At 37.8% G+C, this 17874-nt stretch overlaps 1 protein-coding gene across 9 annotated transcripts in view; it reads right to left on the reverse strand.

Moving 5' to 3' along the window:
- The window catches only part of DMD (dystrophin), a 2178366-nt gene that overhangs the window by 1685007 nt on the left and 475485 nt on the right, over window positions 1-17874 (reverse strand). The window lies entirely within an intron of this gene.

The following is a 17874-nucleotide window of genomic DNA, read 5'->3' on the forward strand; positions in this document are numbered from 1 at the left end:
GAGTTTGCTTCCTAAAACTTTTATGACTTGATACATAACGGAGAAGCAGGTTTGGGTCATGGCCTGTGACTTTTTGGATAGGCTGAAGTCCCTACTTGCAAAACAGTGATGCTTGGTACCCATCAGACTAGCTCTTAGTTATTCAAACTCTATAGCAGGTGTAGAGGAACTTATTAGGATGGCTCATAGGATTTTATTTTTTCAAGTCTCCACATTTTAGAGCACTATAAAACCTCTTCTTTTTACTTCCTCTCTCTAGATTTTCACACTTCATTTTCAAGTGAACCAATTTAGAATAAAATGACTATGCATCTCTCTGGTGTGTGGAATCTATACCACCTGTCACACCTTTGACATTCCAGAGCTTATCCTGGTTAATAAAACTCTTTCTCTCAGGAGGCCAAAAATGGAAACATTAACATTCAGAGCTGTCCTTGACAGTCATGTTGAGTCTATGTTTTCTGAGTTATATAAGCCAGGACTGGAAAGATTTTAAATGTGTCAGCCAGGAATTTTAAAGACTAATAAATAAAATAATAATTTGGTGGCCAAAATATCATAAGCTGGCTTCTTGAATTTAGCCAATTCTCCTTACCTATTACTTAAATATGAAAGTATATATAATTACATACGTTAAAATCCATGAGGAAATAGTGCCATATGTAAATTGATATTTTTATCAGTTTAATATATTTTCATAAAGGAATTTCAGAAAATTATTGCTTGACTCATTAAATGATTGCTTCTTAACTCAGCATAATCAAATGCACTATTTATTTTCTCCAGTATTTAGATTTCTGATTTTGTTTTACTTGTCTACTTGATCTATAATCAGAAACCATAGTCTTACCATATTTATCAAGGGTTTACATTCTATGTTTTTGCAGAAGTGCTAACACAAAATACCACTAAAGTTAGTTGTGAGCTGATAACTTTAAAATCAAACATAAGAAGTATCTGGATTTATGGTGAACAGAAGAATACTGGAAAGGCTCTCCACAGTAGCTGAGAATCTTACAGTGCATAGCTTTGAGGTAGATTAGCATCAGCTATATTTGACTTTTTTTTTTTTAATTTTTAGTTTTTTTCAATTGAGATTGTTCACAAGCCATACAACTATCCAAAGATCCAAAGTGTACAATCAACTGCCCATGGCACCATCATACAGCTGTGCATCCATCACCACAATCAATCTTCAATTTTTAGAACATTTTCATTACTCCAGAAAAGAAATCAAGACACAAAAAAGGAAACTCAAATCCTCCCACACCCCCAACCAGCCCCCCTCCATTACTGATTCACAGTCTTGGTATAGCACATTTGTTACTGCTGATGAAAGAATGTTAATATACTACTAACTGTAGTATACAGTTTGCAATAGGTATATATTTTTTCCTATATGCCCCTCTATTATTAACTTTTAGTTATAGTGTCAGACATTTGTTCTAGTTCATGAGAGAGATTTCTAATATTTGTACAGTTAATCATGGACATCGTCCACTACAAGATTCACTGTTTTATACATTCCCATCTCTTAACCTCCAACTTTCCTTCTGGTGACATACGTGGCTCTGAGCTCACCCCTTCCACCACCTTCACACACCATTCAGCACTGTTAGTTATTCTCACAATGTGCTACTGTCACCTCTGTCCATTTCCAAACATTTAAGTTCACCTTAGTTGAATATTCTGCTCATAATAAGCAACCACTCCCTATTCTTTAGCCTCGTTCTATATCCTGGTAACATATTTCATGTCTATGAGTTTACATATTATAATTAGCTCATATCAGTGAGACCCTGCAATATTTGTCCTCATGTGTCTGTCTTATTTCACCCAATATAGTACCCTCAAGGTTTCTTCATCAACCATTTTTTTAAACGGTTTTGTTCATACTCCATACGTTCCGTCCTAAGTAAACAATTGTTGGTTCCCTGTATAGTTATGTATTTATGTATTCAGCACCATCACCATTTTATCTATATAAGGACATCTCCTTTTCTTCCACAAAGGAGGAAGAGTCAAAGAAGGTACAGGGACAAAAGAAAAAGACAAAAGAAAGAGAGAGAGAAAAAACCTGACAGCTAGAAAGCAACAAAAGGAAAGATAGCATTAAACTAAAGTAGAATAAAGAGTCAGATGACATTACCAATGCCAGGAGTCCCACACCCTTCCCCTATGCCCCCCCCATATGCATTTATCTTTGGTATATTCCTTTGTTATATTAAAGGAAGCATAATACAATGTTTCTGTTCATTATAGTCTCTGGTTTGCATTGATTCTTTTTCCCCCCAATCCCACCCTATTTTTAACACCTTGCAATGCTGATATTCATTTGTTCTCCCTCATGTAAAAACATATTTGTACCTTTTATTACAATCGTTGAGCACCCTATGTTTCATTGAGTTATACAGTCCCAGTCTTTATCTTTCCTCTTTTCTTCTGGTGTCCCACAAGGTCCTAATCTTCCTCTTTCAACCATGCTCATAGTCATCTTTGTTCAGTGTACTTACATTGCTGTGCTGATAGCTCCCAAATTTGTTTTCCAAACCTCTCACTCCTGTCTTTTCCTTTCTGTCTGCAGTGCTTCCTTTAGTGTTTCCTATAGCACAGGTATCTTGTTCACAAACTCTGTCATTGTCTGTTTGTCAGAGAATATTTTAAGATCTCCTTCATATTTGAAGGACAGTTTTGCTGGATATGGGATTCTTGGTTGGTGGTTTTTCTCTTTCAGTATCTTAAATATATCACCCCACTTCCTTCTTGCCTCCATGGTTTCTACTGAGAAATCCGCACATAGTCTTATCAAACTTCCTTTGTATATGATGGATGGCTTTTCTCTTGCTGCTTTCAGGATTCTCTCTATCTTTGACTTCTGGTAATCTGATTATTAAGTGTCTTGTCATAGGCCTATTCAGATCTATTCTGTTTGGGGTACACTGCGCTTCTTGGATCCGGAATTTTATGTCTTTCATAAGAGATGGGAAATTTTCATGATTATTTCCTCTATTATTGCTTCTGCCCCTTTTCCCTCTGGGACACCAATGACACATACATTCCTGCATTTCATTTTGTCCTTAAGTTCCCGGAGACGTTGCTTATATGTTTCCATTCTTTTCTCTATCTGTTCTTTTGTGTGTAGGCTTTCAAGGTGCCTTGTTCTCCACTTCCTGAGTGTTTTCTTCTGCCTCTTGAGATCTGCTGTTTTATGTTTCCATTGTGTCTTTCATCTCTTGTGTTGTGCCTTTCATTTCCATAGATTCTGTAAGTTGTTTTTTCGAATTTTCGATTTCTACCTTATGCACACCCAGTGTTTTCATTATACGCTTCATCTTTTTTGCCATACCTTCCCTAAACTTTTTGGCTTTAGTATGAGTTGTTTAAATTCCTGTATCTCAGTTGAAGTGTAAGTTTTTTCCTTTGACTGGGCCATAACCTCATTTTTCTTAGTGTAGGTTGTAGTTTTCTGTTGTGTAGGCATCTGGTTTCCTTGGTTACCCCAATCAGGTTTTCCCAGACCAGAAAAGGTTCAGGTCTCAGAAGGAGGGAATAGTATCCGGTTTCCCTGAGGGTGTCTTAGAAGATTGGTACACCCCATGAGGCCTCAAGTCACTGTGCTTTTCTACCCAGCAGGTGGCACCTGTCAGCCTGTAGCTCCCAACTGGTATAAGGAGGTATGGCCCATGGCTGTTTTCCCCCAGGCTCTGGGGTCGGGTTCTGAATGGAAGGTCGGTAGTAGAGCTGGGCCCCACCCCTTTCCTCTTAGGGAAGGTAAACCCCCTAGGGAGAAGTCAGTAGCATTTGAATGGCCTCTTTCTGCCTGTGCTATCTCCATCTTTGTCTGGGTCAGAGTGCTGCGAGCTGATAATGACTGAGGCTTTCTCCACTGAGCTGAAAAAGGGACAGAAAGCCCCCTTCAGGGCCAGTCTGCAGCCACCCTCCAGCTCTCCAAGGTCAGTAGTCACCAAAAGCCTCTGTCTGCTTGTTGGGGATTCATAGCTTGTATTGAGCAGTCCACGTTCGTTAATTAAAACCCCAGTTGGAGCTCAGCTGAGCTATATTCGCTTGCTTGGAGAGTGTTGCTTTCTAGCACTGCGAGGCTTTGCAGTTCGGGCTGTTGGGGGGAGGGGGGGGCTCCCGGCTTGGAGCCACAGTTTTTACTTACAGATTTTATGCCGTGATCTCAGGCATTCCTCCCAATTCAGGTTGGTGTATCATGAGTGGACAGTCACGTTTGTATCCCCACAGTTACTCCAGATTATTTACTAGTTGTTCCTGGTTGTTTATTAGTTGTTCCAGGGAGACAAACTAGCTTTCACGCCTCTCCATGCTGCCATCTTCTTCTGTCTCTTCTCTATTTGATTTTATGTTATTTTCAGTATCTTTCTTTTTTCTATGACTTTAAAATTAAGTATGTGTCTTTTTTCATCCATAATCAGGGATAAAGAAGGCTACACTGACCTCTTACACTGAGCATACTCAATGGATGCAAGACAGAAGCTACTGCAAAATTGGAGTCAGATTTCCTATTTCCTCACACCTCAACTCTGAGAATAGAGAATAAACATTAACGAACATCACAATATTAGCTAATCTTCCCAATTGCAGCAAAAGACAAAAAATTATAAAATACCCCATGTCCAGGGTTCATTTAAATTGCTTAAAGCTTATCCATAGAAGTAGCAAAAATGCCACACAAAGACATGGGATTAAAAATCAAATTGTTCTGGTAATTGGGGTTTGAATAAGGACCTTAATTATTGGGGTGGAGTATGCCAGCCTATTGTTCATGAAAACATGGATTGTCAAGACAAACATTTTTTTAAGATGCACTGAAATTTTGTAAAGTGATTATTTTCATTAAATTTTTATATAAACATTGACTTCTTATGGATTTGACTTTCTCATAGATTTACATAATGGAGAGTCACAGCTGATTTTCTAATTAAGCCTGAAATTTGAGTCACATTATTTCCAAATATACGTATCTCCAGAGAAGTACACTAAAATTTTTGCCTATCAGAAGAAAATACCTTCAAATTAAAATGTGATATTATTGTTGCAATATATTTTATCAGAAGTTCATACATTAATTACAAATAATATACAGGTATTTTATGTATGTACTTACTGCCATTATTTTTATTAAGGTAGTACATTTGAAACACCAGATTTTTAAAAATCTGTCATATTCCTAATTTTCTATACAATTATTAGATAGATACAAATGTCAGTGATATTTGTTCTCTAATGCCAAATAACAATCTTTTCTCCCTTAGACAAGATAAAATGCCAGCAGTGAAATTTAACCTTAAAAAGGCTTAGATTTGACAAAATTGGACTTTGTTATACCTCTGTGAATAATTCTATTCCCTCTAAATAATTCTCTAGTTACAGAACCTAACCAAATTTGTCACTCCCTTAGTACATAGTCACAATTTTATGATTCAAATATGACTTTTCTTCTACTTCCTCAAAATGCTATCAGTAGTACCGAGTTCTTATTATTCTGACCCATGCCAAGTTGGTTTTCAGAAACTGGCTAAGAACCACCCCTGGAGAAAGAGCCACTTCAGTATTACTTCAGATCTATGATATTTTACCTGTTCTTAGCATGCATGTGGAATAATTCTTGGGAAACTAAGATGTGGAAATACGAAAGGCTAGAGAATTTTGGGATTTGATGTTTAGATGGGAAAAGGATCATACAATAGAAAAGTAGCATAACAGGAAAAAAAAAACAGTTGGGTCTCCTGTGAACTCTATGGGAGGGTATACACAGTGTTTTCCATGGTCACTGAAAGGAAAGGGCAGTGATTACCAGTGTGTGTGTTCCTGCATGTGTGTGTATATATCTATGTGTTTGCGTACAATTCCTTCTACTTCAATGATTAATCATTAGATTACCAACACTTACAGGTCCTACACACACACACACACACACACACACACACACACAGAAATCTAGGAACACCCAGAGCATGGGTTCTGCAGTCTGCCTGCTTGGGTTTGAACCTTGGCTCTACAATTTACTATGTGACCCTGGTCAAATTCCTCATCTCTCTTGCATCAGATTCCTAAAATTGGATCATAATAATATCAACCTCACGGGATTGTTATGAAAGTTAAGTATTCAATCTTGCCTTTGAGTGGCAGGTCCAAGGGGTAGGGGACAGCAAGACCACGCAAATTGTCCCTGCATACGCATTCCAAGAGAGACAATTATTCCCTCTCCAGATCCAGTTTCCTAGCTGATTATATTTTTCCTGGGGAATGGGTGCCCCAGGCTCCTGAACAGTAAGTAGCCTACTGTAGTTCACTAGAATACTTATTTACTACCTAAACAAGAAAACAGGCACTCATATGGAATTGCAGAAATAGTGCTATGTACAAATAGTACCTTGATATCAGTTAAGATCAGTTAGGAAGTAGATGGTACTCTGAAGAGATTAACAAAGGGACCATTTACGAAAATGGAGGCAGAGTTAAAAGAAATTAACAAAGGTCACCTGAAGTCTTGCCACAGAAGAAGAAGTTGCCATAAATGGGCAAGGGGAGGAGACCTTTCCAGAGCCCAAAGAGAGGCGCTGTAAGGAGGACGATGTGACAGGGGCTATGCCTTGAGTAGAAGGGCACACATAACTTTCAGTGACTTGAAAGATGGGCATTAAGGGAATAAAGTCCTAATTTCAGTCTCCTCTCACCTGTCCATTCCCAGCAAGTGCCTCCTGTTGGCCATATCCAATCAGGAGTCCAAGCCCATGGATGCAGCCTAAAGTCAGCTTTCTGGAACCAAAGTGTGGGAAAGAGTAGATCTAGAGGGGCAAGTAAAAGATACTGAGCAAATCCTCCCTGAGTTACTATTGAAAGAGAAGGAAAAGGAGAAGGAAGACAGTGAGAGCATGAGTTAGTTCTGGGTTTGTGAAAACTTTTAACCACTTGGCGAAATGAAGGGGCCAGTCCATGTGGCATCAAAGGCTTTTTCTGCTATAAAAATGTTGAACCCAATTTGGATTAGTGTATTCTAAGGCCTTGCATTCCCCTCCCCTCAACAATTAATTTATTCCAATACAATTTCAATTAATACAATCAAAAATATGTTTAATAAAAATTTGAAGTAATATACTTTACAGTGGTTTAGTTTAGCTGAGTAAACGTATGCAGAAGGAAAGATTGATGAGGACAATACTTGTGTTCAATACAAAATTTGCAAAGAATCCTAAGAAACCAGAAGAGCTTCTAAGAATATATCTAACACCTAGGAATGTAGTATCTTAGAAAAGCTGTTGTGATGGTTGGGTTCATGTGTCAACTTGGCTAGGTGGCCTAGCTGTCTGGTCAAGCAGGCACTGGCCTGACGATTGCTGTGAGGCTATTTGAGGCTGGTTGGTTTGTGGGATCATCAGTCAATTGACTGCAGCTGACTGATGACTCATCAAGGGGCGTGCTTCCACAGTGAGAGAATGCAATTGGCTGGATTTGGTCCGGGTGATCAGTTGGAGGCTTATAAGCCGGACGGTTAGAGAACCTTCACTTCTTCTTCAGCTGCTCAGTGAAGCTTTTCCTGAGGAGTTCGTCAAAGTTGTCGGTTCGTTTCCTGAGGAGTTCTTCAAAGTTGCCGGTTCGTTTCCTGAGGAGTTCTTCAAAGTTGTCAGTTCGTTTCCCGAGGAGTTCGTCGGACGTCTTCCTTGGAGTTGACAGCTTGTTGACAGCTCTGCAGAATTTGGACTCGTGCGCTCCCGCAGTTGCGTGAGTCACTTTTACAATTTGATAATCAGAGACATCTCTCATTGATTCTGTTTCCAAGGAGAACCCTAACTAATACAGCTGTCTTCAGGGGAAAAAAATCCCTCCATACTTATGATCAATTCGCTGATGCAATACATCTGGATTTGTACTGATTTTTTTTCCAAATAAAAGCATCAAGGCCAAATCAAAAAGCTTTAGTATTTTTTAGGAAATGATGAGGAGGTAGGTAATTTATCCTTCTCTTCCCTTTTTCTCCTATGGCCCTGTTCTAGTTTGCTAATGCTGCCAGAATGCAAAACACCAGAGATGGATTGGCTTTTATAAAAGGGGGTTTATTTTGGTTACACAGTTACAGTCTTAAGGCCGTAAAGTGTCCAGGGTAACACATCAGCAAGCGGGTACCTTCACTGGAGGATGGCCAATGGTGTCCAGAAAACCTCTGTTAGCTGGGAAGGCACATGGCTGGTGTCTGCTCCTAAGTTCTGGTTTCAAAATGGCTTTCTCCCAGAATGTTCCACTCTAGGCTGCAGTTCCTCAAAAATGTCACTCTTAGCTGCACTTGGGGTATTTGTCCTCTCTTAGCTTCTCTGGAGCAAGAGTCTGCTTTCAACAACCATCTTCAAACTGTCTCTCATCTGCAGCTCCTATACTTTCTTCAAAGTGTCCCTCTTGGCTGTAGCTCCTCTTCAAAAGTTCACTCTCAGCTGCACTGAGTTCCCTCTGCCCATCAGCTCATTTATATGGCTCCACTGATCAAGGCCCACCCAATGGATGGGCCAACACTCCATGGAAATTATCCAATTAGAGTCGTCACCCACAGCTGGGTGGGGTGCATTCCAAAGAAACACTCAAAGAATTACAATCTAATCAACACTGATTAAGTCTGCCTACACAAGATTACATCAAAGATAATGGCATTTGGGGGACACAATATATTCAAACTCGCACAGGCCCGTTCTTATTTCTTTCTTTCCATCACCTCTGCACTCGGCTAGGCTCTTTATACCTTGTTGCCTTGAATAAAATGATATGGAAATGACTTCTGATTTCATTTTCAGTGTAATATCCACTTTGTTAAGCCTGGCTGCTAACAGTGTTGTCTAGTACCCCATGAGGTAGGTAATTCTGTTGTAAATTTACTGAATATTTTAAACAAGCTTCTCCTACAGGCTCTACTAGAAGAGCTTTTATTTTGATATCCACATACTTAAATGTGATCACACAGTTTTCTTAGTCTTTATATTAGAATCCATTTGTGTTTACCTTTTTGTTAGAAATGAATATTTACATGTCTGCCAACTCCTAAGCTACCAAAGGGCGTGATCTAAAGACTATTTCAACAGAGAGATTTGAAAGATCATAGAAGTACTAAATGCTTCCCAATTGCAGGAGGTGGACTCAATATATATGATAATTTGCTTGAGTAGACAATTAATGTACCCCTACATCTTTCAGAATATAAGTGGAAAAGGGCATAGTATGGACTATAGATTGACCAAATCTTCTTTAGGAATGAGGAAACAGTATAATGCTGGTCAAGGGTGGGGGATCTGAAGTCAGATTTCCTTTGTTTGATTCCTGAATCCATCAATAACCAGCTATGTGATCTTGAGAAAGTTATTAATTCATGGCAAGCCTCAACTTCCTAACGTGGAAAATTGAGATAATAGTAGTACCTATTTCTTTAGGTAGATATGAAGATCAAATAAGGAATAACTGCTTAACACATGCCTACCTCAATAAATATTTATAGCTAGTTAATTCAGAAAACCCAAATTTAGTTACATTGAGATCAAAGACTTTAAAATGAGCTGCAAGAACCCAATAGTCACCTAATTCACCCTCATCTAATATAGTCTGTAAACACCATCTTCTAATAGATACCATAAGAACAGAAAGGCAATGTGGGTCTGGAAATCCAGGAAAAGAAGGGCTGAAGTTACAGAAAAGTTTTAGGATCTGGAGAAATATATAATGCATTTAAAATCTTTAAATATTATTTGAACTTCCAAATTATTTAAATGAGATTAACATCAGCAAATGAATTACCTGATCTATTGGTCTCATACACTGTTGAAAAATTAACATGGTCAGAGACATGTCATGGAGCAAGGAAGACAGACCCCAAACACTGAATAATAGCTCTCAATTTTCATGCATTTCCTCCTCTCCCTACAACCCATACATGCATGCATGGATCCATCCATACATCCTGCATGTAGTTACACAGTTGAAACCAAAAATTAGGTGACAGTGAACAACAAGAAAATCTAATAAAGAATGACAAAACGCCTTTAATCTGATAATAATTATTGTAAAAGGAGAGAAGAGGATTATTGGGAGAGGGGTTGAGGTTCCAAGCATACTACAGCGGAATTTATAGGCTTTGATAGGCTAATAATATGTAGTTGTGGGGCTCGGTTCTACTGATTATCCCTCAGCTTAGACACTTTTTCCTTTCTAATCATAAGCCTATTTTCTTCTCTGTTCCCTTTCTAGTACTTTTTGTCCCTATTTCAAAGAAAGAGCTACAGGATTAATGTTGACAAATCATTTCCTTAAGCCAACGTGCTCTCTTTCCCGACTGCTTGCTATAAGCTTGAAGATGTATATATGCTCAGTCTCTCTCTCTCTCCCTCTCTCTCTCTCTCTCTCTCCCCTTCATTCAGATGTTCTTAAATATGGGAAACCAGAGTGCTACAAGATCCCTGATCTCTTTGCTACTCCCTGCATTTGCTCTAACCTGTAGGATCTCAGCTGCAGACAAGTGTCACTGGAATCTCAGACTGGAGGGAACATCTGGGTTTCAAAGGCACACAAGTCAAGGTGAAAGCCTGAGTCTACCAATTCCTATTCACATAAATTGGGCAACTCCTTAGCTTCTCTGAACACATTTCTTTGTCTGAAAAAATGGGGATTAAAACCCATCCAGGAGAAGTTTAATATTAACATTACGTGAGATAATATATGGGAATCAGCACAGTGCTTAGTAGAATAGGTAGGTGGTGAGGAAATGTTTCTTTTCCTCTATTTCTGACATCATCACATATCATTCCATTCTTAGGCTAAAGTCCATGGAAATAGACCTTCTGGGCATCAGTATTTATTCCCAATACCCTTGACAATGATACTATATATCTTTTAATTACTAAATATTTTCAGTGTGTTGGAGCTATAGAACATCACGTAAAAGGGTCTGATTTAGTAGTTTTCTCATTCTCACTAGATATGACCTAGATTTGATAACACCATATAAAATACCATCCACTGAATAACAGATTACTACTAGCTGTACTACTAGAAACCATGGTTCATAACAGAAATATTAAACATAAAATGATAGTATACTGTAGTTAACATTTTTATATTCTTTTAGACAGAGATACAGTACCATATTAAACCTTATTTTTAACACAAGGTTGGATTTATGATCATGCATTTTGTTATAAGATTCATAAATATATTTTTCAAGGAAAAGTGATTTTCCTAAAACTCATGTTATCATATCTGTTGTGGCTTTCTTGTAAAGAGCTTTCCCCTAAAACGCATTCTGAAATAATTTATAGAGTTAAATAATTCATTTACAATATTAATGTTGCATTACCTATTCAAGCCAACTGAAATTAATTGGTACTGGTTCAGGAAAGTAGAGATATTTTATATAGGACTAATTCAGTAAGTCAGAAATAGAGTCCTTTCTTTCCTTTTATTTCCTACCCCAGAGGCCATAAACTTCTAAAGAAGCATTACAGGAGCAATTAAGCATATTAAAAACATTGGTGCCTCTAAGAAAAGGGTGTCCTGGGCAGGTATATTTTAATAAATGCATTGAAGTGCTATAAAACCAGGCTGTGACATTTTGAACAATGGTAATGAACCAATACTCAATAATTTCCAATTAACTAATTAGTAATCTGAGTAATCTGTTATCTGGAATAACTTGGTTTGTTAAAATAAGAACAGGGGTACTGATGATATTATTATTATGATGATGATGATGATTTTAATTAGAGCAATGGCATTATTTAGTATGCAAAGTTATCCTTAGAAACTACTGCTTGTTAATAGATTGCTCATGGAAAATGACCTTCTTCCAATTTGGATTAAAAATTATAATAAATAATGGAGCTTCATGCCTATACTGCTATGTAGACTATGTAAAGTGTGATGTTCTTTTCTACATTATCTTGCCACTCATTTATATCAAGAGGATATTATTACCACACAAACCAATTTCATTAGGTAAGAGTAATGTCATAACATAATAGCAGCTATCACGTTTATAATACTGGGTGTCAGGTATTATTCTAAGTGTGCTTTATATACAATTATGCACTAAATAGGTATTGTAGTTATTATTATTATCCTGATTTCAAAACTGGGGAAACTGAGGCACCAAAAGCTTAAGTAACTTTTGCAAAGCCATTCAGCTTGTAAGTGATAGAGCTCTGACTGGAAACCAGGCAGTCCGGCTCCAGAGTCTTTGGCATACTGCCCCTTAGATAAGAGATACCGATATTGCTCAAATAAGCATAAGGGAAAGATTAATCTGTTTTGTATAACTGCACATCGTAAGGAACATGAATAGAAACTTAAACTCCTCTGTGTGAGTGTATGTGTACATGTGTATACTTGAGTTCCAGGTTTTATCTCCTTGTTGCCTCTTGATTTCAACATTACATTCTAAAGCCTACTACCACAAGGCTTGCTGGGGAAAAAAAAACACAGTGGTTAGGACCCACAATATATTCTTACTAAGCATTTCACAAAAGCAACATTGAGTGCCTCTCTATGAGAATCATTTCTTTGAAAGCAATATTGACATTGTATAGGCTTATGACAAATGCTAATCACGAAACAAGAGTTTAGGATGGAGTTTTTGACATTACTAGTAGGTTCAAGTTTCTTATACCTTCATGGCTTGGTGTCTTTGAAGACCACTTTTTATTTTTATTTTTATTTTCACTTTTCTCCCATGAATATTTCCTATCTGGATATTCTCCCCTGGAACCTATGTGTCAAAACGTCTTATTGAGGTGGCCATAGGATCTTTTCCCACTTGGGAGAAGGCATGCTTTTCCTCCTATGGACTTAACCTTTTCCCCTTAAAAGTGAAGTAAAGCATATATGGAACCCAAAGAAAGAGAAACAAGTCCTTCAGGCCTTCTCCCTCCTTTCTTAATAAGAATCCAGATGCAAATGTTAGGTTAGAAGCCCAGTTTAAAATGGCCAACAAGACCTGATTTATTCTTGGTTTGAGGCCAGAAGTCCACAGAGTTCTTACAATTTATATGAAGTTCAACCTAACTTACTAGGCTAGAGTTCTAAGCATGAATTTAAAAACAAGGGCACACAAGGTTGCTTTCCAAGGACGCATCTAAAAATGACTGCCAGTTGGCATCTTCTGTGATGTTCGAAAAGATGCCAAAATTACAGTCATGAAGATATTTGAATAAAGGAATGAAAACAGGGACAGAAGGAAGGAAGAACGAAAGTCAGAGGTAGGTAGAGGGCACTGGAGATAGTTTCTACATGAAAGCTGTTCACAGATGTGTTCCCTCTTCACCTTCAAGAGCTGTTTTCTTCCCCCTACCCAGAACCTTTTTATTGCTTGTTTAAATAGTCAAGTTCTCATGCCCCTGACAGAAAGGTAGCAATGATGAAGCCTTTGTGAGAAACAGAAATAGAACTATGTAAAGCATCTGTTCCAAAAAAAACATTTCCTGAGCATCAATTATTTGCTAAGTACTCTGGTAGGCCTTAGGGGAACACAGAAGTTGCCTGGCTCTCTGGTTGTAGTATAGTGATTTTTCCTGATTATACTGTTTATCTTTACTGCCGTAATCATCAAACATTCCTTAAGCACTTATGGGGGCAAAAGATATGAAATAAAATGGAATTGCAGAATAGTAACTAACAACACCTAATTTTAATCTTGCTAAAAATGGGAGATTGCTAGTCATTAAAAACACTATTTGATTCTATGGCATTCTCAGGCTTCTCTGGATCACTCATCCTCCTCTCAATTGTTATACTTTTCTTTTAGTTTTGCCTATTTTCTTAACTCCAAACATGGCCTGCCAGTCTCAGAATCTATTATTTTAAGCTCTGTACTCATTCGTGAAACCCAGTCCTATTGGTTCTGCTGCTGATCTCCAAAATGCTCCTTACACCTGTTCACAATTTTCACTGTCACTGCCTTCATTCAGGCTCTATATGCTTTCTGCAGTATCCTCCTGAACATGTCTCCTGGCCTCCTGTTTCTCTGTGCTCTAATTTATCTTAACAGACATATATTCCTAAAAAGTAAAATAATTTTTCCTAAATTGTTGCTCTCTTCAATTTAATTTCTGTGTCCAATATGGCTCCCTATTACCCACAGAATAACTCCAAATGACAACCTTGTGTTCAAGCTTCTCCATGATCAGGCTTTCATCCTCCAGTATTGAGCACAGTGCTGGTGTGTTGTAACTGACCCAGGCAAGTGATGTACCTGACATTTCCCCACCTCAATTCCTTTGCTCAGACAAGTCACTGCTTTTATCTTTCTCATGCCATTTGCCTTATTCTACCTTGTAGAATGGTCATTTCTTTTCTGTCTTTATATGATGTTCTAGAAAGTAGGCTTCTTGAGGAAGATTCCATATATGTTTGGTCTCTGTATTCTTCACAACACTCACTGTGCAAGTGTTTGTTCAGTGAAATGGAATAGAATGCAATGGAAAGAAATGAAATGTCAGATTGTTTGGCAGGATTACACTGAAACTTCCCTGTTACATGAACATCTAGATCATTTTAAAGGTCACCAGATGAGGATACTTCACAATCATGGCAACCCAAATATTTGAGATTAGTAAGCTTCAAGGAAGAGAGTTTATAAGACAGGTTATTATTAAGACTGAGCTTCTAAGAGATTATTTAATTTGTAATAATCAGCATGTTATATAGGACATGCACTGAAGTCAGGATATACCACACAAGTTACATTCACACCTGCAAATTCTAATGGCTTCCATGGTAAGGACTTTGTCAATGCTGCCATTAAGCTTATGTAGCTATGACAAAAGTCTAAATCTCAAAAGAATTGCAAACCTAGTTAATGAACTAAAGCTTTAAACACCATTCCAGTCTGTGTCATGAGACAAATTATTCCATGATCAAATATTTTCCTTTTTGCTGAAAATATCCTCTAATATAGCAAAATTATTTCCAATTAATGAAAGCTCAAGCTCTCTCCAGGCTTTATCTCCTCAAGAATATTACTACTCCTCCATATCCCTCATCAGTATTGCCACTCCTCCATGGGAAATCCTTTCCTTCCTTATCAACCTCACTAATAAACCTCCCCTCTTAAGTTGCAAATGACCAGTCAGAATTATATCTGACATGTTTCTTCACAGTGGGAATGAAGAGTTCAATTCATTGGCTCCCCAGAGAAAGTCACTCTTGAGTGACTCAGACCCAAAGCAACCCTCTAAATTCCCTCTGCCAAAGCAATAGCTATGAAGAATAAATGTTCTCTTCCAAATTTTGCAGCACATTGAACTTTTCAGTTACCCAGAGATAACAGTTTGGCTAGATTTAATAGTAACCACCAGTATAGGAGTGATTGCTTTACCTTGCCTAATTGCCAGATTCAATAAAAATGACTTATTTCCATGGCATTTCACAGTGGTTGAAATTCTACCCTGCCTTACAACAAAATGCTGTTGAAATGAAGATAGCAAGGATCCTACCACAGAAAATACAGAAGCATAGCTGTAATTTTCATGGTGTACTTGCAAGATTTGCAAACATTTTTATCTTGCCTTCTAGTTGAGAGAGAGAGAGAATGAGAGACAGAGACAAGAGAGAGACAGAGAGATAGAGAGGGAGAGAGAGACCTCTGACCTGAGCCCATCTATTCCCAGCAACACAACCTATATCTTTCCTTTTATTTCTGCCATCTGTGAACGTCACTTAGCAAAAGAACAAAACAAAATGGGGGATGATTCAAGGATATGATGTCTATCTACAGAAAGCTAAAGAACCTAAGAATTATATTAGGTGAGAAGGGTGGCAATGCAGCAGGTGGAGATGCTTTCTTGAACACTTCAGGGTGACTGCTGTATTTTGTTGTGAGAAAGAGAAATTTCCTTATTTTCACTCATTTGTACTTCTTGGGAAGGAAAGCTGCAACGTGAACCAATGCCTATCTAAATAAGCTTTAGCTTGTACTCAGTTACCTAAAGAAAGAGCATTCTCCTGTTTTGTCTTATGAAGCCTGGCAATACTAACCAAAAGAAAAAAATACTCCCTTTTTAGTGTGAATGTTAAAGAAAACATACATGTTTCAAATTTTAAAAATTCAACTTCTTTGTAAATGGTTTGATTCTGTTAAATCATTTTCTTCATATCACAATGATTTCCAAATAACAACAGAGTATTATCAATCATCAGCCCATCTCCTGGCTATGTGTCTTTCCTTTGTCTTAATTTTATTAAAAATAATCTATCCTGAAGTGGGTTTGAACAGTTAAAATGGAGGTGGAAATTTCCCTCACTCTGAGCCAGCAAACTAATTCTTTCTGTTTCTCTTTTTGCACTTACATGAATTAATCCCGGATGTAATATTTGACATAGTCAACCTGCATAGAATTCTATTGCTTTTTTTTGTTTCAAATTATTTCCTTTGAAGCAGTTTCATATCCAGTAGAAATGGCATATTTTCAAGTAATGAACAATCTATTCAAATTTTACAATATTAGTCAAATATCTCCCATTCAATTCACTTTAATATCTTCCAGAGGACAGTGCAAAATGTTTCAGGTAATTATCAGAAATATGGTCTGTCTAAACTTGATGAAGTGTCTATTCAGAGTCCCAAGCTAAGACCTTTCCAAGTACTTGACCTAAGACACCCACACATTGGTTCCCCTACCATTCTTCTTCCACTTCTCTTCTGGAGCCATTCTTCTTGGCTTCCTCTTTAGATCCTGGCTATCCAGTGCCAGTGTCCTGCTTTCTGCTATTCAATATTACCGGCCTTAGTCTTACCCTTTTCTGAAATGCCTCCCATTTCAAAACTATTGGAAAAATTGAAACCAGTTAAAACCAGGACTGAAGGTAATACTAGGAATGAACTAGCTCAATACTTTAATTTCCAAAATAAAGAAATGGAGAACCTGAGAGATGAAGTGATTTCTGAAAATCACACATTTAAATCTTGGTAAATCTGGGATCAGTACCTCTCTTCTAGGGAGATTAAAAAAATAAAGCTGTCTTAAATTAGGCTCCTCCAAAAACAGACATTGAACCAAGGATTTGGGTGCAAGTAGTTCATTTAGGAGATGATCTCAGAAGGCACTATGAGAGGGTGGGGTTCAATCTTGCCAGGAAACCTCTGAAAGACTGTGGAAAAAACAACTTGGAATTGTGCCACTAAGGGACAAGGATTCTGGGGTATTTATCCACCAACTTCCATCCTTCATTGGTTGAGGACTGCTCAGGCCATTCTAACTCTACTTCCTGCCCACTCTTAAGCTGGCTGAGACTCTCCTGCAGTCAGAGAATGCTCTCAGACAGGGAGAAACCATTGGTGCACATAGGAACTATCTCAGGCACTTTCTAGTACAGACCAAGGGGAAGAAGATAGGTTCAGCTATTGTCTGCCAGAGCACATGACTCATGCAGGAAAAGTTGCACAGTTAGAGAACCAGCACGGGATCTAACTTCTTTATCAGATGTTCCAATTAAAATCTATATGACCTCTGTGAGTCATAATTTCCATGTGAAAATTACAATACAGTTGATGTGTTTTTTTTCCCCTGATGGTGTAGTGGATGGGATTACCATAGTTATATCTCTCCTTTTAACTGCTTGATCTTAAACTACTGGGGCAAGATTTCTTTGGGGACAGCAATAGCAGGGGCCAGCCCCATTCATCATTGAAACCTGAAGCCCATTAAATAAAAAAATTCTGGAATTTTCAAAGCAAGATATCCTTTATCTGTGAATAACAAAATAAAACAAAGAGCTATGAATCTAGCTCTGAAAAAAAGTTATAAAGAGAGAGAAGGAATTTGGGTGATACGGATTTAGGAGATATAACCTGAGGGAGTAGATATTCCCTTTCTGAGACATAAA

The sequence above is a fragment of the Choloepus didactylus genome, chromosome X, assembly GCF_015220235.1.
Source record: "Choloepus didactylus isolate mChoDid1 chromosome X, mChoDid1.pri, whole genome shotgun sequence".
NCBI classification, from domain to species: Eukaryota; Metazoa; Chordata; class Mammalia; order Pilosa; family Megalonychidae; genus Choloepus; species Choloepus didactylus.